Here is a 23,402-nt window from a genome sequence, read left to right on the forward strand (position 1 = left end):
TGGAGAAGAGCAAGCTTTAGTCCAGAAATTAGTAATTGCCACAAGCATTTATAATGATGGCTAGTAAAAGGTAAAGGTAAAGGTTCCCCCGCACATGCGTGCTAGTCGTTTCCGACTCTAGGGGGCGGTGCTCATCTCCGTTTCAAAGCCGAAGAGCCAGCACTTGTCCGAGGACGTCTCCGTAGTCATGTGGCCGGCATGACTAGATGCCAAAGGCACACGGAACGCTGTTACCTTCCCACCGTAGTGGTCCCTATTTTTCTACTTGCATTTTTACGTGCTTTTGAACTGCTAGGTTGGCAGAAGCTGGGACGGGTAACAGGCGCTCACTCTGTTATGCAGCACTCGGGATTCGACCCGTCAAACTGCCGACCTTCTGATCGACAAGCTCAGCGTCCTAACCCACTGAGCCACTGCGTCCCTACATAATGATGGCTAGGATGAGCTAAAAATATTTAATGCAATAAAGACACTATTCTCAAGCTAATAAGGACATAATACATTTATCAAACTCTCTAAGAAAATGGCTTGTTGTCTGTAAACAAAAGAATGATACAGAAAATTGTGATGTTAATAACAGCTGAATGCATCCCAAGAAATAGTTCAGGTGGCTGACAGCAAGGAAGGATGTTAAGGATATGGAGGCACTGTAAGGCTTTGAGGCTGAAGAAATGAAACATACGCTGGGGGAAAACTTTCTCTACTGCACGGATGTCAAACTCAATCGCCTCACATGATGTGTCATGACGTATTGTGACATTTTTTGCCTTTGTGTAGCTGGAGTGGGTGTGGCCTGCATATGATGCATTTGGCCCATGGGCCACCAGTTTGACACCCCTGCTCTAGTGCATGGGGAGCATATGTATCCAAAAGGAATCTCTCTAATTCACTGAAGAGTTACTATGCACAAAAGTTGGCTTCATGCTTGGAGTGTTCTGTATAGTATCTTCTTCTAATGACCAGTGCTTTTTTTGTAAAAGAAAAAGGTGCCGGAACTCACACATGTCATACAACCCGCCTTGCCTACCCTACAAGGTTCCATCCAAAAAAGGTGCCAGAACTCCGTTCTGAGCGTTCTATGACAAAAAAAGCCCTGTTAATGACCATGCAGTGCTGAAGTGCTTATTGTACTGAAATGGAAGGGAGAAATGGGGAAAGTCACACTATAATTGTAACAAGAAATTTTCAACTGGAGGCTTTTAAGAAGAGATTGAACAGCAATTTGTTTAAAATGGTCTAGAGTCTCTTGCTCGAGCAGCGGGTTAGACTAGATAGAAGACTTCTAAAGTCCCTTCCAACTCATTTTTGCTTTTTTAAAAAAAAAAATAACATTCCCAGAACAGACCATGTATTACCCAGTCTCTATCAACATTTCCATAGCTGGAAATTTATCTGTCCGCTTTCTGTCTTTAGTAAGCAGTCTATCAAAGTATACAAATTCATCTATTTGTCCTTGTATTTTGCCCTTCATATATAATTTGCATTTGTTCATTCTTTTTTGTTGTTGTTATTATTATTCTTTGTTATTATGTACTGTATCACTGTAAATACATAATAACATTACCAAAGAAACCGAACCTAGGTTGCTATTTGCCTCTGGAATTTTTTGTCTTTGAAAAAGATGCATCCAAGCCAATTTTATCAGGAACTGTGGACTATGGGCAATTTTCCTAGCTAACATGTATCATCTCACAAGACACATGTTTCTCCAAAGAAATAAAACAAAATGTCAAGGTGGAACCAATCTATTGGAATTATCCGATCCATTTCACTCACAGATAGACGTCAGGAGGACAGATAGTCCTTATTTAACAACACTAATTGTGATGATAAATTCTGTCATTAAACAATGTGGTCATAAATATAATCTACACCACTTAGTGACAGTAGTTCCAGAAGTCCTGGTTGCCATCATTAAGCAAGGACCACACGTGACCATGACTTCTGACTTCCTGATAGCTCTCCTATTGACATGGCTTGTGGGAAGTTGAAAGGGAAGGTCATGTGACCTGAGAACTACCCCACTCATTCAGTGATAGAAGGGACATTAAATGAGGGCCACCTGAGTAAACTAGCATCATAAAGTTTCTACCAAACTTCTACTCTCACATTCCTAAAAAGAAATAGAGGTACTGTAATGGTACATGGGAATGATCTTGGAAGATAAGAGGAAGAACTACAGATTAGACAACCGTCCTGCAGGAACTACATGAGCCCATAGGGCAAAAAAAGAGACAGGGGAAGCATTTCAGGTGGGACCCTCTCTAGTTGTCTGGAACATGAAAATTAAAGGAGACTTGCAAGATTGTTCCTGTACCTTACAATAAAGGTACTGTTAGTACTCATAATTTGTGCTTCATGTCTAGACTATGCTGAAGGATTGACAAGTACAAAAGCCCTGCTGTGTATTTAACCTGGGAATACTATTAAAGATATATGGAATTTGAAAAATTGCAACAAACTGGGATGGGAACATGAGTGACATGTTCACTGTCTTCTTTCCTGTAAAATGTAAAGATATAATTATTGTCACAGCTCTTATTAACTTCTAGAAGCAGTTATCTCTATGTAAAGGCAGCTCTCAACATTCTGTCTTCCTTGTATGACCTAGAAATGGAATCAAAGTATGGTTATGCAACCCAGGCATGTCATCTCCTATCCATCTCCTGAGTGAGCCATTTGATTTTCTTTCTAAGGTGTATCACCTGACAGCTCTATGACTTCCATGCTATAGCCCTAGGTCAGCCTTCCCCAACCTGGATGCCTTCCCGAAGTATGGACTTTGATTTTCAAGATTCCCTAGCCAGAATAGTTAGTGCTAAGGATTTGGGAAAGTAAAATCCATACATCCAGAAAATGCCTAGATTAACATTTTATGTAATGGGAGAGATTTGGACAATGTTGCTTGGTCTAGAAACCATATCACCAAAGTCTTCACTTTGTGCCTGACAGCTCTGCCTTAAGAGACAGAATATGAAGAGTCTTCCATTTGCTAATTTTAGTGGCAGCAACATTTCTAGCTGACCATATTTGCTTCCTTTTTAAGCACTGCTGTTGTCTTCTCAACTTTGCAACTGAATATGCAGGGCTTCCTAGCTACTTCACTGGCCTTGCACTGAAGAACTCTGGCTACTGGCATAGTGAGGATAATGAATGGCTTTGCTATTCAAAACTTCCTTTGTTCTAAGATCCAATCTTTGTTTGGTGTGCTTTACAAGAAAATAGTTTTGAAAAAGAATATAATTAATAGACCATAGAGGATTTAAATCAAACTTCCCTAGGTTAGTGCTCTCCATATGTCATATTTAGTTTCTATAATTGTCATCCAGTTGGCTAACTGGGGTGGGGGTGGGGTATCGAATCCCCACGGCGATAGGGTATGGCAGCAGGTGTTTGCGAGGAGGGTCATATCAACATCTGGGATCGCGCCCCCGCTATCTTCGAGCGGTGGCGCGCTCCGACCCTCCGGTTAGCACCCTCTTACCCGGGGATGAGGGTGATCAGGCCCCTGAGCTCAGGCTGGTCTATTTTAACGCTAGATCCGTAGTTAATAAAGCTCCCCTCATCCGTGATCGGATTGAGGAGGAATGTGCGGATCTAGCGTGCATCACGGAAACTTGGCTGGGCTCGGAGGGAGGGGTGCCTCTCACTGAGTTATGCCCGCCGGGTTTCCGGGTGCTGCACCAGCCACGGGCTCAGGGCAGGGGTGGTGGGGTGGCAGTGGTTATTCGGGAGACATTGTGTCCCCGGGAGGCCACCATTGTCCAGATGGCCGGGAGTGAGACCCTCCTCTTGAGGTGTGGTCCTCGGGTTCAGTTGGGCTTGTTGCTTACATACCTGGCACCCAGCTGTGTGGCAACAGCCCTGCCCGAGCTGCTCGACACCCTCTCAGGGTTGGCGGTGGAGTTCCCCAGGCTCGTAGTCCTGGGTGACTTCAACCTGCCATCACTGGGAGGGTCGTCGGAGTTAGCTCGGGAGTTCATGGCTTCCATGACAGCCATGGGCCTGACCCAGGTTATTGAGGGCCCAACTCATGAGGGGGGTCACACTCTTGACCTGGTGTTTCTGTCTGGACAGTGGTTGGATGATCTGGGAGGGGGTTCTCCGTCCATCACCCCTCTGTCATGGTCAGACCATTACCTCCTGAGGCTAGTTTTCCGTCATGCCATCCCCCGCCGCTGGGCGGCGGAGCCGACCAGGTGGTTCCGCCCCAGGCGCCTAATGGACCCAGATCGGTTCCAGAGGGCGCTTGGGCCTATACCTATCACCCTTACCCACAGCCCAGTCGATGCCCTGGTGGAGGCCTGGGAAACGGCAGCCACCAGGGCACTCGACTGCGTTGTACCCATGCGACCTCTGACCCGACGCAGATCCCGTTGGGCCCCATGGTTCTCTGTGGAGGTCCGGGAGATGAAGCGGCGGAGACGAGGTCTAGAGAGCGGTTGGAGATCCAGCCGATCCGAATCTGACCGATTGCAGTTAAGAACCTTTATAAGGTCTTATCTTGCGGCGATAAGGACGGCGAAGTCTAACTACTTTGCCGCCCTTATCGCGTCCGCAGATAATCGCCCGGCCGCCCTGTTTAGGGTGACTCGCTCCCTCCTTAATCAGGAGGTGAGAGAGGATCCCTTGCAGGGACGAGCCGAGGAGTTTAGTCATCATCTGGCGGACAAAATCGCTCGGATCCGGACCGGCTTGGACTCTGACTGGGCAGAGTCTAATGTGGAGGAATCAGGCGGTCTTGAGCACGTTATCTGGAATGAGTTCGACCCTGTTTCCCCTGATGATGTGGACAGGATCATGGGGAGACTGAGCACCACCACCTGTTTGTTGGATCCGTGCCCCTCCTGGCTAGCTTATGCGGCTCGGGAAGGAACACGAGGCTGGTTCCATGCAGTAATAACTGCTTCCTTGAAGGAGGGTGTCTTTCCTGCCGCCTTGAAGGAGGCGGTGGTGAGACCCCTTCTAAAGAAGCCTGCTTTGGACCCGGCTGTTTTAAACAACTACCGTCCAGTCTCCAACCTTCGCTTTCTGGCGAAGGTTGTTGAGAGTGTGGTGGCGCATCAGCTCCCTCTGTTCCTGGAGGAAACTGATTATCTGGACCCGTACCAATCGGGCTTCAGGCCCGGACACAGCACGGAGACGGCATTGGTCGCGCTGGTGAATGATCTCTGGAGGGCTAGGGACAGGGGTTGCTCCTCTGTCCTGGTCCTATTAGATCTCTCAGCGGCGTTCGATACCATCGACCATGGTATCTTACTGCGGCGTCTCAGGGGGCTGGGAGTGGGAGGCACCGTTTTACGGTGGTTCTCCTCCTACCTCCAGGGCCGCTCGCAGTCGGTGTTGACAGGAGGGCAGAGATCCGCCCCGAGGTCTCTCATTTGTGGAGTTCCTCAGGGGTTGGTTCTCTCGCCTCTCCTGTTCAACATCTATATGAAGCCGCTGGGCGAGATCATTCGTGGTTTTGGGGTGGGGTATCATCAGTACGCTGATGATACCCAACTTTTTCTTTCCACCCCGAACCAACCCAGTGATGCCCTCTCCGTGATGTCCCGGTGCCTGGAGGCGGTTCAGGTCTGGATGGGGAGAAACAGGCTTCGTCTCAATCCCGCCAAGACTGAGTGGCTGTGCATATCGGCATCTCGGGTTAACCAAGTTATTCCATCCTTAATGATGGGGGGTGAGGTGTTACCCCCCGTCGATAGGGCTCGCAACTTGGGCGTCCTCCTGGATTCACGGCTCAATTTCGAAGACCATATAGGAGCCGTGACCAGGGGGGCTTTTGCCCAGGTTCGCCTGGTGCGCCAGTTGCGTCCCTATCTGGACCGAGACGCCCTACGCACAGTTACTCATGCGCTTGTGACCTCCCGTTTGGACTACTGTAACTCTCTCTACATGGGGCTGCCCTTGAAGACCACTCGGAGGCTTCAACTGGTGCAGAATGCGGCCGCGCGAGTTGTAATGGGGGTTTCCCGATACTCCCATGTAACACCTCTACTCCGTGAGCTGCATTGGCTTCCGGTTGCCCTCCGGGTGAAATTCAAGGTGCTGGTTATCACCTATAAAGCCCTACATGGCCTGGGTCCGGGATATCTGAGGGAACACCTGCTGCCGGCATCAAATGCCCTTCGCCCAGTGCGCTCCCACAGGGAGGGTCTGCTCAGGGTCCCGCCGGTAAGAGACTGCCGGCGGGTGACACCCAGGGATAGGGCCTTCTCGGTGGGAGCGCCTGCCCTCTGGAACCAGCTGCCGGTGGAGCTGAGAACTGCCCCCGACCTTTGATCATTCCGCCGGGGCCTGAAGACCTGGCTCTTCGAGCTCTCGGGCCCAGACTGAGGAGGAATTTTTAATTTGGGGTTCTTTTTAACTGACTACAGGGTTAATTTAATATTTTTTAATTTGGTTCTTAATTTTTGTATTTTGGATTTTTAATTCCCTGTAAACCGCCCTGAGTCCTCAGGGAATAGGGCGGTATATAAATATAACTAAATAAATAAAATAACTATCTAAGTTATCTAAACTTTACAATATCTTACACTGCTTTTTGAGGGGGAGGGGGGAAGCATCATTACCACATTTTTTAGCATCTCAAGATCGAAACCTCTGAAGTAGGTTTGGGACACTGACAACAAGGATCATGACATACTCCAGCAGTGTGTAGAAATAGCATGAAGCATCACAATGGCACCTCCATCTCCATGACATCTCTTTGCTTCATTCTTAAGCCACCTTAACTACAGGGAAAAATCAATTCACCAGACTCTCCTTGTTTAAACTCAATCACTTTTAAGCAAAGTAGTTATATTATTCCTTTTTGAATAACTGCATTACTGATAGCATGGCGCTGCAAGAATGTAAGCAATTAACTGAGCTGCGTCTTTATATTTCCTGAGATAGCAGGAACTAAAAGACCTAAAGTCCCACCACCCATCCATTGTTATTAGTAGGTGATCAATACAGTAGGAAGAAATGCAGAATAAGGGCCGGTAGAGGAGGGTATTATTCTATTTTATCACACAGTATTAAGGCTGTTACTTAAATAAATGTATATGTAATTTATTCTATTAGTTTTGTTAATATATTTGTATATGTATACACACACACACACACATACAAATCTATTGCATGGGAAGCATCTTTAACGACCCATCATACAAATACACACACACACACACACACACACACACACACACACACACACACACACACACACAAAGAGACACACACAGGTCTATTGTGACCCATCATACAAACATTCATACATCCATACTGTATTTTCTCAGACAATTTCTTTATCATTGGGTTTATGTTAAATTTAGTTGTACCCAATAAAGCATTCTGGTTTCCACAGTGGTCAACCGTATGTCCCTGGAAATTCACAACTTGACTCAGAGGGATCAGACTATTCTTTGATGTTGGTCTTCAACATTCCAATATGTTAATACATGGAAAAAAATTCCATTTAGTTGTCATAGCTATGCTATTATTCCTGCTAATATATTATATGCCATTCATCAACACATTTACTGGACAGCTTACAGTACAAGAAATGAAATACAACATTAAAAGTCAAGATGCAGCAATAACTTTAAAAATCAAAACCATTAACATTTAGCATCAGAAAGCTTACTTGACAAAGGCTCCATTGTGAAAATAAAGTATAACTTATGGACTCAGAACCAAATTCTATATGCATAAATCAGTGGTGATTTAAATGCCTTGATGACTTTATAAAGGTCTTTAGCTAGTGCTAAAATTAGTATCAGACAAGTGTCCTTGGCAAATGATTCTACATTAGAATGCCACTTTAAAGCTATCAGTCAACAGAATTGTCCTCTAGGAAAGTATATAATCTTGCTGTACAAGCTACCACCCATCAATATTTGTGAGAATGATAACAAGGTAATTCACTGACATAGGTTTTCCACCTTATTTTTTCTTCTGGCGTTCAGCATTCTCTAAAGGATGCACCATAAATGACTAAAGTCTGCTTGCACTGAGGCTGCAAGTAAATCACATAAATAATTTATACCGGTATTTCCCTAGTTAGGTGCAACCCCCTCCCCCAAAACCCCTTAACTCACCCTTTCTTCTCAAGTTGAGCCTTGGTGGAGCAGTGGGCTAATGCCTCCTTAAGTAACACCAGCTGCCTGTAATTAGTTCAGGTTCGCATCCCACCAGGCTCAAGGTTGACTCAGCCTTCCATCCTTCCGAGGTAGGTAAAATGAGGACCCAGATTGTTGGGGGCAATAAGCTGACTTTGTAATAATGCCGCTTGGGTGTGTGTGTGAAAGCCCTAATAAGCAGGCATATACATAGAATGAAGGCTACTGCTAAGCTTGTAAGCCGCCCTGAGTCTTCGGAGAAGGGCGGGATATAAATGGAATTTTAAAAAAAAGTTCCTTTCTATTTGCAGAACCTATGTGTGAACATTATCCCTTGTTATCATTAGAATAGTTTTTCCTTTAAAATAAAGGTAGAGACTTGTAAGCACGAAGAACAAACTCATGTTACAAAATTTATGAATAAAGTTTAGTAGTGATGTATATTCTGGGACCTGGGCTTAGCAGAACCAGATTTGGCTTGGAAAAACCACAGCAACCACTCAATAGTTTTTCACACCCATCATCTGCTGCCATCTAGTGGTCATTAAGATTTTAGCAGCCCAGATCTGATAATCCTACATGCATTCAGTGGTTTCCATGTTCACCTAACAACGCCAATATATTTTCCGGACGAAGTCTTGAACAGACAATATATTCTCTGTTCTCTGAAAAAAAAATCTAGACACAATTTAAGCAGTTGTTATAACAGCCATCTATTAGACCACTCAAGAGATCATCCAAAAGATCTTTTTTCCAGGCCAATTTATGTTTAATCTTTAGGCAGAATTAGGGAAAATATCTGTCAAGCACCAGGGAAATCAGGAGATCCAGGCAGTTCAAATAACTAAGAAGATTTATTGTAATCTTAAGATCCCTACAAGAGTTTGAACTACTAATGGTCAAAGCAATTTGGCAGTATATAAGGAATTCAAGGTGAGCTGGACTTAGATCTCTTGTGGGTGTGAAGGCATTCATGACCCCTCCCTTGGGCTCAGCTTGGTCATCTCCTACAATATCACAGCCTAATAATTAAAGTGTATGTGTTGTTTCTGGAAGGTTCCAGATTGACACTAGTATTTCAAAGGACCGTATCCAGTCCCCTTGTGGCAAGATGTGTGGCAAACAAATTTAATAAATAAAATAAAAATAAAAAATAGAGATCATTTTCAATCTGCACATGCAGCACTTGGCAAAACACATGGTTTTAAAGTGTTGTCTTAAAGTAACTTGGGAAATAACTTGAGAAATTGTGGCCCTGATTCCCAGGTCAATCCCTATCATTAAACAGAATGAAGAAACCTCTTCAGGAGATTGAGCACAGAGAGCAGCAGCCAAAGGTTATAGAATATCATCCACTCCACCCTGGAGACTCCGTCACATTTCCTACAGCATTTGTAAAGTACTTCATCTAGCCAACAGTGTTAAAATAATATTTGCCTAAAGGGATATTATTTAGGGGTATAAAGTCTTGACTGTGAAATATAATGACCGTGAAACATTTGGTTTATTTGGTTTATTTGCAGAATGATTTGGAACAAATCATTTCAGACACTCTTCACTGTTCTACAGGTTCTCTGCTCATTGGTCTTTTGAAAGAAGTTTTGTACCCAAAGCTTATTTCCTGGCATAATTGTTTGGAATCAGCCATTTTTTTTAAAACTCTTACAGCTATGTTTGTCAACTTCAGCAACTTTAAGATTGATGGACTCCAACTCTTAGAATTCTTTTCAAAATTAGTGATGGGTAATCTATACTATATTATTTTCCCTTTCCTTGAACATATTTTCCCTTTTGAAAAAGAAGATGCTCAGACATGTTTCAGTGAGCATTTGCTAAATCAAACTGGCTTAAAATAAACTTGCTTTAAATTCATTTTCATAGATCACTATCTGCTTTGTTCCAAGTAAATTAATCTCCGGTTTATTCTTCAGTTCCTAGCCTAATATGCTTAAGCTTAAGTATTAAAACCAGTCATTCTAAATGTTGTAAGTTATCCTTGGGTAGAAAAGCTGTTTTACACTAATATAGCCTTCCACTCAATTTCTTCTCCAACTTCTTGACAATTGGAAAGCATTGGACTCTTCGCCCTTTCAGATCCCACAAGAATCCAGTTCAGAGAAGGCACTCTGATTTAGGATTCCTTATGTGACAGATTCTATTTATCAAATCACCATAGATGCTTCCTCTATGAAAGCCTTATCCCAGAGCAAGGGCCACTTAACTTTTGAAGGTGAAAGAACCTGGATATACAGTATTTAGTTTGAGAATTGTTTTCCTATTACTGCATCAGCAGAAATAGATTGCAAGTTCTAAAGAAAAGAAGAAACAGGGGTGACATGATAGCAGTGTTCCAGTATTTGAGGGCCTGCCACAAAGAAGAGGGCGTCAAACTATTCTCCAAAGCACCAGAGGGCAAGACAAGAAACCATGGTTGAAAAGAGAAAAGAGAAAAGCAACCCAGAATTAAGGAGAAACAGTGAGGACAATTAACCAGTGGATCAGCTTGCCTTCAGAAATCGTGGGCGCTCCATCAATGGAGGTTTTTAAGAAGAGACTAGACAGTCATCTGAAATGGTATAGGTTCTCCTGCTCGAGCAGGGGGCCAGACTAGAAGACCTCCAAGGTCCCTTCCAGCTCTATTCTAATCTAATAATATCTTATTGTATTGATGATTTTAGAACTTCATTCTAAATTCTGGATGTGCTTTGCTGTTTGGAAGCTATTTAAATGTATAGAATTGATAACTCCTTTTAATCAGCTTCTGATTCAAAGCTTCAATTTACCGTCTCTCCTACTCATTTCAATGTGGTTATTATTTTCCTTCTGTTAATATTATTTCAAAGGGATTTTTTTCCCTTTTCAATTAAAATTGCTTTAAATTATACAAATTGTTTCTAGAATGTTTTAAAAAACATCAGCCAGATGAGAATTTGTCTTATTAATATAAACATATGTCCATCATCCAACAAAATTAAAATAAAAAATAATAATTTAAAAATAATAAATAAATTAAAAGAACCCACCCCCCAAAAAAACCCAAATAACTCAAAGGACAGACTTGATGGACCACTATGATTTTTTTGCCATCAGTTTTCTATATTTCTGTTTCTAATATCTTTGCTATTGATTTTTCTGATCCAACTTTCCAGCTTAAGATGATTTCTGTTATTGCTGTGTATAGTTTGTTTATCACATCATTAGATATAATCCAGGAGCCTGCCATGTTTGTTAAGTGTGGTGTTATTTTTAACTGATTTAAATGCTACACATTTGATGATATGTTGTGCAACAGATATTTTTTAGCGTCATCTGACATTTCGTCCAGACACTTGTGCTAATTTTAACTTCACGGTGTAGATATAGGGCAAACAAATAAATGTCAGTTTTTCAAAACAAGATGGTGATATGAAAATCTAATTCCTTTAAAATGATTTTAATAGCAAGTGATTGAGGCAATTAAGATTGCTTATAAAAATGTTTATGAAATGCAGTGTTAGAAAGTCGTATTTTGGAATGGAAAAGAAGCAAAGAGGAAAGTGATTAATAATAATACCCATGGAAAAGCTATGAGTCTTTTTGACTCCCAAGACTGCCTGACTTCTAAGCTCGTCCCCAAGGCCAAAATGTTAAGTATGAGTAGCTATGGGAAAAGCCCATATACTTAAACCTTGGGAATCAGAATTCTCAAACATGGAGAAAGCCACTGTGGGCTGCAGTTTATATCTGCAGATGTCCACACTAAATGCTGGGTTGTTGCAGACCAAGATAAAAGACAATCTAAAGCAGGGGTGTCAAACTGCCGGCCCGCGGGCCGGAGCATCACGGAGAAACCATGCCCATCCCATTGCCGGCAATGGGAAAAAGTTCCGATCCATCGTGCGACGTCACGTGACGTTGCGAGTTTGACATGTCTGATCTAAAGGGTGAAGATGAGTTTCTTTGATCCTTTTCCAGTGAGGCATCCCGAACACCCTATGGCGCAGCAAGAGTCATAGAAAACAGGAGAAAAAGTTACAGATATTCACATTTATTTTTTCTGTACTGGCTGATGCATGGTCTGCAGGCATATGTGGTGATCCAGCCTGCAGAACCTCTGTTTTGTGGCTTAGAAATTGCAGTGTCCAATATTTTTTAGAAAACTACTAAGAACAAGATACAGTCTCTTTCTTATATTGAAAGGTATAAAAGGTATAATACTTTAAATATTAAAACTGGTAGTTCTCAACTTACACCAGTTTATTTTGTGACCATTCAAAGTTACAATGGCATTGAAAAAAGGGTGCATGACCATTTTTCACACTTACGACCATTCTAACATCCCCATGATCATGTGATCAAAATTGAGATGCTTGGCAACAGATTCATATTTATCACGGCTGCAGTGTCCCGGGTCATGTGATTAGTTTTTGTGACGTTCTGACAAGCAAAGTCAATGGGGAAGCCAGATTCACTTAACAACTGTGTTACTAACTTAACAACTGCAATAATTCACTTAACAACTGTGGCATAAAATGGGGAAAAACTCATTTAACAAATGTCTCACTTAGCAATATAAAATTTGGGGTGAATTGTGGTCATAAGTTGAGGACTACCTGTATACCAAAACATAAGAAAATCAAATACCTACCATCTCTTTTTAAGGCTTTGGCCACTAAAAGATTTCCATTCTGTTTTGTTTATTTGAAATGTTTTTAAACATATTTGGGTTAGTTTTAGGCCTGGGTTTAAAATTCTATAGGCAGTTAGCTAGTTTAAGGACTAGACTTAGTCATGTGGAGACATTTACAATTATGTGGTGCTATTTTATTTTAAAGAATTTAAATCAGCCATTGGCGATAGATAAGCTCCCCGTCCCACAAACAATTTTTCTGATCTGCAGTTTTGCTAGTGCATTGACTGATTATGTGCCATTGAGTCAATATAGATTTTAGCAACCACAATTAGCCCTTATCTAGTATGATCCAATATATTCTCTTACAATTATTTTCCTTCAAACCAGAGTTGGACCAGACTTACTTCACATAAAGATTTATGTAATGTATTGGGATTTTACTTGAACTGTTTCACGTGTCTGTTTGAATGCTGCTTAAGGTTGCTCAATTGGTGTGTCTGTGTAACGGTCTCCAAGAAGATCACTGGATGATTTGGGGCAGGAACGGGTTCCTTTAAACCTATTGGCTGCCACCTAGTGGCCAACCATATAACTAGCTGCGCAGAAGCCTCTGATTCAGTTCTGTTCCTGTTTGCCTCAATAAAGCAATGTTCCTGTTTGCAACCTCTCGCTTAATGCCTCCAAAGAACTCACTACACAACAATTTACTTCCTCAAAAACATGACATATGGAGGATCAGGTTAGTGTGCATTAGGTTGATGCTGTCAGATTGGTAAGCAATCAGGCTGGCGAGCACTACGCAGGGCCATTTTATTGGAGGCCCCACACTTGTGGAATTCCTTCTTTTAAACATTTCTTATCATCCTTTTTCTTAAATCCTCAGAAATGGACCCAAAATCTTACTTTATTTGGTTTTTCCAAACCAACTCTTATTTTTGTTACTAGGCCCCTTTATTTGTTTTAATCTGAAATTGTTTTCTTATGACAGTTTTATCAGATTTATCTTTTATGGGGTTTTTTAATAAACTATCTCCTGAAATCTTGCCCTGTGATACATAACAGTGACTGATGTGAGATATAAATCGATGATGATGATGATGATGATGATGATGATGATGATGATGATCCCTGCAGTTGTTTTGGATCTCTGTTTTCTCTGCACTAATCCTTAAACTTTATGAATGAAAAAATGGTCAGTTTGTAATAAATATCCTTTGACCATTTCTCTTCATTTAGGTCAAGTGTGCACAGTGTTAAGATACTGACTATTTTTACAAGTCAGAATCATATCAGGACTGAATCTTAGTTTGGTACAGTAATACTTTTTTAATTAGAACTTCAATCACACACTTTTAGTAACAGTATATTTGTCATATAATTATGTTTGTTGCTTTCCTTGCTCTGCTTTGACTACTGCTAACTAGATAAGCTTTCCAAATATTTCTTAAAATTCAGCAACAAAGCTTTAATTAAAACTACATCTGAAAACAAATGATATTTGCTAAGCAAAGACCAGGTAGACAGCCATGTTTATTCACTAAGGGACTGTATATTTGTATACACTCCCTTTTATTTTAGCTTAAAATCCAGTTCTATTTATAACTCTATGTTCCACTTTAAATTTACTTCCATTTTGAAGCTGTGTGCATGACCTTCTCTTGATATTTACACAAAGTGAATTTAAGATTGTAATAACAGTGAGTTCTTCTAAGGTTTGACTTCTCAGCCTAAGACAGCAGACAGCTAAAAAGGCACTGAGAGGCTCAGTTAACTATACTGTTTCTGTATCCTAGTTTTCCCATATTGGTATTCTTGAAATATGTTCAAATAGGGTTAGACAACATAATACCCATTAGGCTGTGTGACATCAGACAGATATAGAAGGAGAAAGAAAAGAAGGAAGAGGAGAAGGAGGAGGAGATGCTGGAGGAAGGTCTATTTACATCCTATACATTGGGGTGAGTGTGTTCAGCTGCAGTAATCACAATACAGTACAATAAAATTCCATATATGAGGGCATGCTATAATATAACAACTGTATGTCTTTGCTATAAGAGCATAGAAGAAAGTGTCTGTATCATTCTGGGTGACTGGCTGTCTGGTTAAGAGAGATTAGGACCAATTCTAAGCCCACTTGTCACACTTCTTTTTAAAACTGAACCCTAATTATGCACATTAATTCTTCATTAGGTCCTCAAACCTCTGTATTTTCCATACAGTTAAAGCTAAGCTTTCTCTAAAACCAGAGCACAACTGTCTGAACCTTATGGGATGGTCCCTTTCCTGCTGTTGCAAACCAGTTACGTTTTTCCAATGGTCCTTTGAAAAGAGGCATAACAGGTGAAGAAGAAATTACTGTAGAAATTACAGTGACTAATTTGTGTTCGTTTGTATGCGTGTATGTGTTTATCAGGATATTTTGTGTATGATTTTTGTTTATTGTAAGCCATCTAAAATTGCAGGATGAGATCACATATATTTATATATATATCTCAGATCTTAATGGATGTAATTGCCCAACTTATTCAGTGCAGAGTTGAAAAGGTTAATTTTAGTTTTAGAGAGCAACCCTAGCTTTCCCATGCCAGAAGCAGAAACATTTCCTGAAAACTGCACTTCTCACATAATTTGCTGCTTTCAGTTCCCCTCTGTTTTCTGATTATTATTTTTTGCAAGCCTGTCTTCTTCTTGGCCATTCCTTTCTCTTGGAGGGTCCTTTGCTGATGTCATCACAGCTCTATTTAGAGCAGGGGTGTGCAACTATGGCCTCTGAGCATGGCTGGCTCAGGAATTCTGGGAATTGAAGTCCACAGGTCATAAAGGAGGCCCTAATTGTCTACCTCCCAATTTAGAGAAACAACAAGACAAGAGTTTAAGGATTTAGTTCTGCAGGTGACATCTAATGAACTTTTACAGACACTGCAAGATTAACTATTAAATTACAAACATTAAATGGACACGGTGGTAGAGGAATTTCTCTTGCAGGCTCCACAATGCTAATAAAGACTAATCATTTTTATTTGGCATTTTTAATCTGTTTAGGTAAAACTCTGAGTTATTTTGTGGCATGCATTCAATTCCACCATATGAAAAGCAAAGCTATTTCTACACAAGCTTTTGAATCTGTTTATCAGATATTATTGTTGTACTGAACCTGGGTGTTGGCTAAAGTAATTAGCCAGAGAAATTGGAAGTGTTATATTATTCCAGGTGTCAAGGAATTGTTGTTGGATATGTGTGACTTATCTGTTTTGAAAAAGACAGTATTTTCTGCTAATAAAAGAACACAACAATATGAGTTAGTATGGCAGACATTTGAGGGTATCTTATCATACTGTAATTGAATTCATTAATAAGTCAGTGACTATTGATAAGTATAAACCACACAATAGATTTTTTATTCTTTTCTTTTTTAGTTTGTATTTTTCAGATTTTAATTTTTTTCTTTAAGATTAAAGTTTGTTTTTTAATCTTAACATATCTCACTAAATTAATAAAAACTATTTCTACACACTATAAATTAGAATCAATATATATATATGTCCCGTGGCTTCAAAGTGTTGGACCAGGGATGAAGTTTGTTCTCCCTTTCTGAGTGAGTTTTTGTGCTCTTCAATGCGTGCACTTATTCTTCTGTTGGTCTGTCCGATGTATGTGGTGGGGCAGGTGGTGCATGGGATTTCGTATACTCCTTGGTTTTCTAACCCAATTATGTCCTTGGGGTTTCTTAGGATGGTGGCCCCACCACATACATCGGACAGACCAACAGAAGAATAAGTGCACGCATTGAAGAGCACAAAAACTCACTCAGAAAGGGAGAACAAACTTCATCCCTGGTCCAACACTTTGAAGCCACGGGACATGAAATTGATTTTAAAAAAACCAAAACTATCGCCAAAATTGAACATTTTAACAACAGAATAATCAGAGAAGCCATTGAGATAGAAAAACGCCCCCACAGCATGAACAAACGAGATGATACCTCTCGCTTACCAGCCATTTGGAAACCCACCTTGATTGACAGACGAGTCCCAACCACCAAGAATGATACCAGACCCAAACTCATGATAACATCACATGACACCACCACCACACAACCATTCAAAAAGCAAATCCGAACCCACAATGATAACGAGGCACAACCACAAAACAGAAACCTAACTACAGCTGCAACATCAGCCACTTTAAACCCCTCCAAACCACACAATAAGCAAACTGACACCCACTATAAAAACATGGCACCACCACAAACACGAAGCCGAACAAAAGCAGCACAACTTGCCAGCTCAGGTCTGGAGCTGGCAGCTGAGACCAGCCCATCCACTCAGAACACACCCCCACCCAATCAGAACACCCCCACCATCAGAACACACTCCCACCCAATCAGAACACACTTGGTCCCCCACCCAATCAGAGCACACCTCCACCCACAGAACACCCCCCCTCTGGCAGTTTAAAAAAGAGGAACAAACAGCCACATGCTTCTCCCAGAAGAAGGAAGCTAAAGCCACCAGCCTGATGATGACGGATGGGATTCCGTCGAAACGTTGCACCTACACCTTTAGTTCTACGCGGGAGGAAACCCGAATGACCGAAGATATATATATATATATATATATATATATATATATATATATATATATATATATATATATATATATATATATATATATATATATATATATATATATATATATATATATATATATATATATATATATATATATATATATATATATATATATATATATATATATATATATATATATATATATATATATGAAATAATGTTAAACTTCATGTTCTGAAATAAGCATGCAGTCCTATAATTAATGGGATTTATTGTAAATAGATATAAATAGATTAACACTTTGAGGTTTTCAATAAAAGTACAACCACATTTACTTTAAAGGCAAATTTATCAACTGATTGGTGAATTTTAGCTGTTTAATAATTAAGTTATAATTGATTTACTAATTCCATAACTTTGCTTATTGCTAAAGCCTCAAGGTTTTCAGTAATGGTGAAAGAACTGCTTGATTATTTAAAAAACAAAAGCTACCCTAGTGCTGGAAAAGAAAATCATATTTAATATTTTCCTAGACTTGCATCTATCTAGTCAAGTTGTAAACTCAAGCAGCAGAGATCAAGGGATGAAATTTTTGAGCTCAAGAGGAAAATCACCCCCACTCTGCAATTATAAAATGGACAATGATAAACTGCTTGGTCATAGAAATCAATGGAATGCCCTCCTAATTCTTGGTCTAGGAGTGGGAATAGGTATAAGCATATGTACTACCTTCATGGTGTGAAGGGATTCATCTTCTCAGTAAAATTTCTTAATGACTATTCAAACTGGCCACTGACCACTCATGGACAGAAAAGTGTATAAGAGGGTTTGTGTTTCTGCGTCCTTTTTCTCATCCATATAAACTTTTGGCTTGTTTCTGAGTGCTACTTCCTGCTTTGTCTTTTGTTTTCAGTTCTGCTTTGCTTTTGGCTTACCTCAGACGGTTGTCTGTTGTGCAGCCTTGAGGGGCAGGAACCAAGGGCAGATTTTTCTAATGCTTAGTGATCTAGTACAATCTTAAGAATGTCCTTTATCATTTTTGGAAGGTCGTACTTTAGCGCAAATAAATACTTTCCATAGTCTGAAGTTTCACCACTGATGGTCAGCTGGATTTGATATATCTGAGGAAAATAATGCCTCTGAGTTCCCTACAACCAATGATGTCTGTGCAGTCAGCGGATTTCAAAGACTAGCACAAACAGATGCATTCCTTGATAGATGCATGCCTTGAATTCAGGAAAGATGGCCTACATTTTGTTCTAGTTAACAGTATGAAATATCATATCTAAGACATTGCATTGCATAAGGTTTTCAGAAAACAAACAAGAAAGAACGTTAATTCAAAGAATAATATTAATAAAGCCTATGTTTCCATCATTAATGTACTCCAAATGTTACTGAATTCTGTTAACAAAACAGAATAACTTTGTAGAGGGTTTTTTTTATCAAGCTGAATTTTAAGAAAATAGGAATAAATGTGGATTATTGAGACAGAGAAAAAGCAAAGCAAAGAAATATTAGAGTAGGATTTATACTGTAATACAGAAAATTCTTAGTGATGAGATAGTTTTGTTGTTATAGAAATGGCTAGTTTATACTATTATGTTAAAGTGAAAATTTGAGGTTTGATGTTACTGCTTTATTCTATTGCACTCAAGGGATTCGTAGGTCAACACCTTTTTTCCCCTCTTCTCCCTTCTTTTCTACACTTCTCCTTTCCCTTTCCCTCCCTTATGTTTCCTACTATTTGGTTTTGCATTTTTGTATTTTATATTATAAATTAATAAAACTATAAAATTTGAGGCAGAGAAGCTGTCTATTTAAATGAAAGCCACATCATTTGATCAGGCTTATTCTGAACAAACAGTGTCAAAATCTTGTGGCACCAGGTAAAAAACATATTACATATAACATCTCTCCCAGGGCCCAGTGATTAATATGTATATGTTATTTATATGTAAGAGTGTAGGTGTAACCTATGTTGTATATAGTAAATTTAAATGTGTGTTATGTATGTGTACACCTTGAGAGCAAGCAACTAAATTTCATTTTTAATGTGTGCCATTAAAGGTTATCTATCTCATTTCATCATGGCACTTGCCATCTTTTTTCTTTCTTTTTCTATTAATTTTATTGTATTATTTTGTTGCTTGTTCTGAAACACCCAGAATACTAGTAGTAATAATTTTTAAGCTGGAATACAGTGGTGTCAGTTTTGTTACATCAAAATAACATGATTATCCCTCTAAAGGTTTATTTTATTTATTAAAGTAAAACCCTCTTTTCATTAAAATAATCCTATAGAGCAGGAGTCTTCAAACTTGGCCCTTTTATGACTTGTGGACTTCAACTCCTAGAATTCCTCAGCCGGTGTGCCTGGCTGAGGAATTCTGGGAGTTGAAGCCCACAAGTCATAAAAGGGCCAAGTTTGAAGACCTCTGTTATAGAGGATTGTTACAACTGAGTCCCTGGGAATTGGTTAGAAGATAACAGCTTTTACCTACAATCTCTTCCTATTTTCATTTTAAGTCTGTGCTTTTTTTTTAAAAAAAAAAGGTCGGTTTACACGTCAAACTAAACTGTATTTTGTTTATTTTTGGCTTGGGACATTGTGAATTAAAGATCATGGTTGTGCCTTAACTAATTGTGGATAACTAATAAATCTTGCTTAGCCCAACATGTGAACAAAATCTTCAACACTATCCAATTTTTATATCCAATTAGATTAAAAGTCTTATCTAAAATGCAAACACTTAAATATTTTTTTTTAAATTTGAAGAGTTCAAATGCAAAATTGCTAATTTTCTAGGTACTTTGCTCTTACGATGAAAAATGGTGTGTAACACCTGTTATTGTTATAGAATTTAGTTTGTTCATTCAGATATAGGGATCTGCCCTACATCTTATCTAGTAAACTGTCCCAAGCTGAGACAGCATTTTTTTCCATTCTTTAAAACCTTTCAGCCTATTTTTAGTCCTCCCATTATCTATGACCTTTTTGCTCTCATTGATGGAATTTAGAGTCTTAAAAAATACCAGGAAACAATCTTAAAGAAAGCCAGGGATATAAATGAAATAGATGAGAATCACAGGCAATTTTTCCTCCTTTTACCATCAGCAGCATGGCCATATATGGCCTACTTGTCCAGGACAGCAAATAAATAATGACATAATGAAAAGGCTGGCTTTGTAGGATTTAGTGAAAGTGAAGTTCCACAAATTATAATGCTACAGAAAGAAGTCTAAAGAGAAGTAACGAGTCATTTTGTTTCAAACTTCAGACAGGAAATTTGATATGCAGAACAACTTACATTTTGGCTTGTAAATGTTGATCATGGGGTGATCCAGAAATAAACTCCAGACTTCAAAGCAGGAGAAAGTTCAAAGCTGCTCTGCATTTTATCAACACAGAGAGACAGGAGAGCAATGCTTCCAAAAGGGAATATTCTGATTTAATAGTCCATGAAAAAACAATTCTGCAGTAAACAGTTTTCTACAAATTACAAGGTAATCATGCATGGTTTAAGATTACTATTTAGGTCCAGGATTAATATTGCATGCAATATGCATAATTTTTCTTCTCGTCAAATGCTGGAGTGTAATGATTTAGTTAGGAGAAAGAATTTACACATGCAGTAGCAGGACAAATGTCATACTTTTAAAATATATATTATTTTGAATTTAGATTACTTTCTATAATGTACATAACTATATGCATTTCTCTAGGAGCTACTTCTGTAATATATTATGGGGAATATGAACATCTCCCAGTTACTAAATCCATTTCTCAGACAAGAGGAGAAGTCATTTTAAGTTACAATTTATTTTATTCAGATAGTTTTAGCTCTTTACATCAATGGTATAGATGAATGGATGTAGTGATAAACGGTATAATAGATCAAAAAACCTGTTGCACCAAGTGATGTGCCAACTTAACTTCATAAACATCTGTTTAGGCAGCTGAGGATGGATGGGGTTTATTTACTCAGAAATGTTTCATCATCAGGAACTGCCCTACTTGTGCTGACCCAGCTTGTAAATATATTTGGCAGTTCTTGATCTACAAGTTATTCAGTTCATCTGAAGACATTGGATTGAGAAATCTGCAAATTAATGTTTGGAAATCAAATGCTTGGAAAATTATGGCTCATGCAGTGAGTAGTCTTGGACAATAAACAACACCTTACATACTAGCCTGGTTCATATAGTACACTAAATCAAATTTGGTTTATTCAGTTTGGTTTAGTATATGTAATCCCAAACATTGTGGTTTACAAACCTCTGCTGTGTTTTTATATATTATGAAAACCCAGTCAATTATAAATTAGAGTTAAGTAGTGCATGGCTTTGTGCCATGTATAAAGCAAAGCTATACCAACAACAACAATAAGCTGGCTCAGGGAGAATGTAAAAAAAGATAGGAAAATAGAATTGAGGGTCAATTTTACTATGCTGATTTTAGAGCAATACAAGAAATTACATCTAAGTAAAGAAATGAGTGAGATAGAAATGGACAAATCTTGTGCTTATGGAATGATCTCCAATTCTTCCTTGTCCAATCTGCAGTCAAAAAGCAATGTATTTCATTCTGATGTAGATGCAGGCACAGTGAATCCCTCTAAAATAAACACAGACGTTCATTCAATGGTTGTAGCTCTTTGGGTGTATTACAGTTCCCACAACATAAAGAAATTGCTCAGTGTATATCAAGGTGGAATCCCAGATTCAAGTGAGTGGAAGACGTTCCACTGTTATTAAAGAGAGATGTGAGTATTTCATAGAAAGCAGAATTGCAAGTTAAGCTGTTGCAGAAAAAGAGAAAGTGGGGGGGAAGGATATTAAATGCACAGCATGCTAGCTGGAGAATTCTAGGAGTTGAAGTCCACACATCTTAAAGTAGTTTCATACCAACTGTGAAACTTTAAGGATGTAGTATCATTGTTGTCCTGAAGGCAGGACAAGAAGCAACGGAAGGAAACTAATCAAAGAGAGAAGCAACCTAGAACTAAGAAGACAGTTAGAACAATTAATCAGTGGAACAACTTGCCTCCAGCAGTTGTGAGTGCTCCAACACTGGAGATTTTTAAGAAGAAATTGGACAACCATTTGTCTGAAATAATATAGGGTTTTCTGCTTGGGCAAGGGATTGGATTAGAAGACCTCCAAGGTCCCTTCCAACTCTATTATTCTGTTATTCTTTATTCCGTGATATTTTTCTGTCTCAAGAACTAGATGATTTCACCATCGCTGAAGAAAGCATGGGTTCTGCTGTGTATCAAACAATTCTAAGAACAATGTCAGCCCATCTCTGTTAGCTGAAGCTGAAGTGTTAAGTGGGCCATGCAGCAAGTCAACATACAAGCAAGTCTACAAGAGAATAGAGGAAGAAGAAAGAATTCAGGATTTTTGAAGGACCTTGTCAAGGTTCAGATCTAAACCCCCATATACATATTTGTCCAAAACAGAAACAAACAGTTACTGAGTTGATGGAGCTTGCCACAAAGGGATGAGTCAAAATTCTAACATAATGATATGACAGCTCCCATTATCCTTTTTTGCAGCTTCTATTGCCTTTTTTTTACTAGCAAAATCAGCTGTGGATGCTGAGAATTTCAGTTCAGTGGCATCTAGGGGCTATGCCACTCCTCCAAAGTTTAGTTTTTATGCCAAACTCAGCTTTGTCTCCAAATCATGTTATTTGGATTGGAATACATTTAAAGCCACTATGCTGTTTAGTGTGCAACTTCTCCAGAGTATCCAGATAATTGTTTTATTGTTGTTACAAAACAGCAAGCAACACTGTACCTATTAAAAGGAAAGTTTTGCTATGCAATGCTTTTCACACAGTGACCTGCTGCAAGTTGTTTATTTTGTTTTATGTGTCATATGAAATACTTGGCAAATGCCAGTTGCAACCTGACCCAAGCAGAATATTTTTAAAAGTGACACAACCCTAGAGACGATGAGTGGGAACGAAAGAGGGAAAGTTGATTTGTGATAGCACTAATAAGAGGCCCCTTCTGATTCTGTAGAAAGCATACAATCCTCTGAAAATATCAACTAATGGGAATAATCTGCTTTTATATTTTATTTTTTAAAAAATCTGCCAATCTTT

The 23,402-nt window shown here is 39.4% G+C and overlaps 2 protein-coding genes across 3 annotated transcripts in view; one reads left to right on the forward strand and one right to left on the reverse strand.

The window, feature by feature from the left end:
- Nucleotides 1–20,692, reverse strand: part of CCDC197 (coiled-coil domain containing 197) — a 36,994-nt gene extending 16,302 nt beyond the window's left edge. The window contains exon 1 of the mRNA XM_081314097.1: nt 20,599–20,692. The gene's annotated coding sequence lies outside the window, so the exon portion shown is untranslated. The remainder of the gene's footprint in view (nt 1–20,598) is intronic.
- The window catches only part of ASB2 (ankyrin repeat and SOCS box containing 2), a 30,948-nt gene continuing 28,208 nt past the window's right edge, over nt 20,663–23,402 (forward strand). For both annotated transcript variants that reach the window (XM_081314096.1, XM_081314095.1), the window contains exon 1: nt 20,663–20,794. The gene's annotated coding sequence lies outside the window, so the exon portion shown is untranslated. The remainder of the gene's footprint in view (nt 20,795–23,402) is intronic.

The sequence above is a fragment of the Vipera berus genome, assembly GCF_964194415.1.
Source record: "Vipera berus genome assembly, chromosome: 1".
Taxonomy (NCBI): domain Eukaryota; kingdom Metazoa; phylum Chordata; class Lepidosauria; order Squamata; family Viperidae; genus Vipera; species Vipera berus.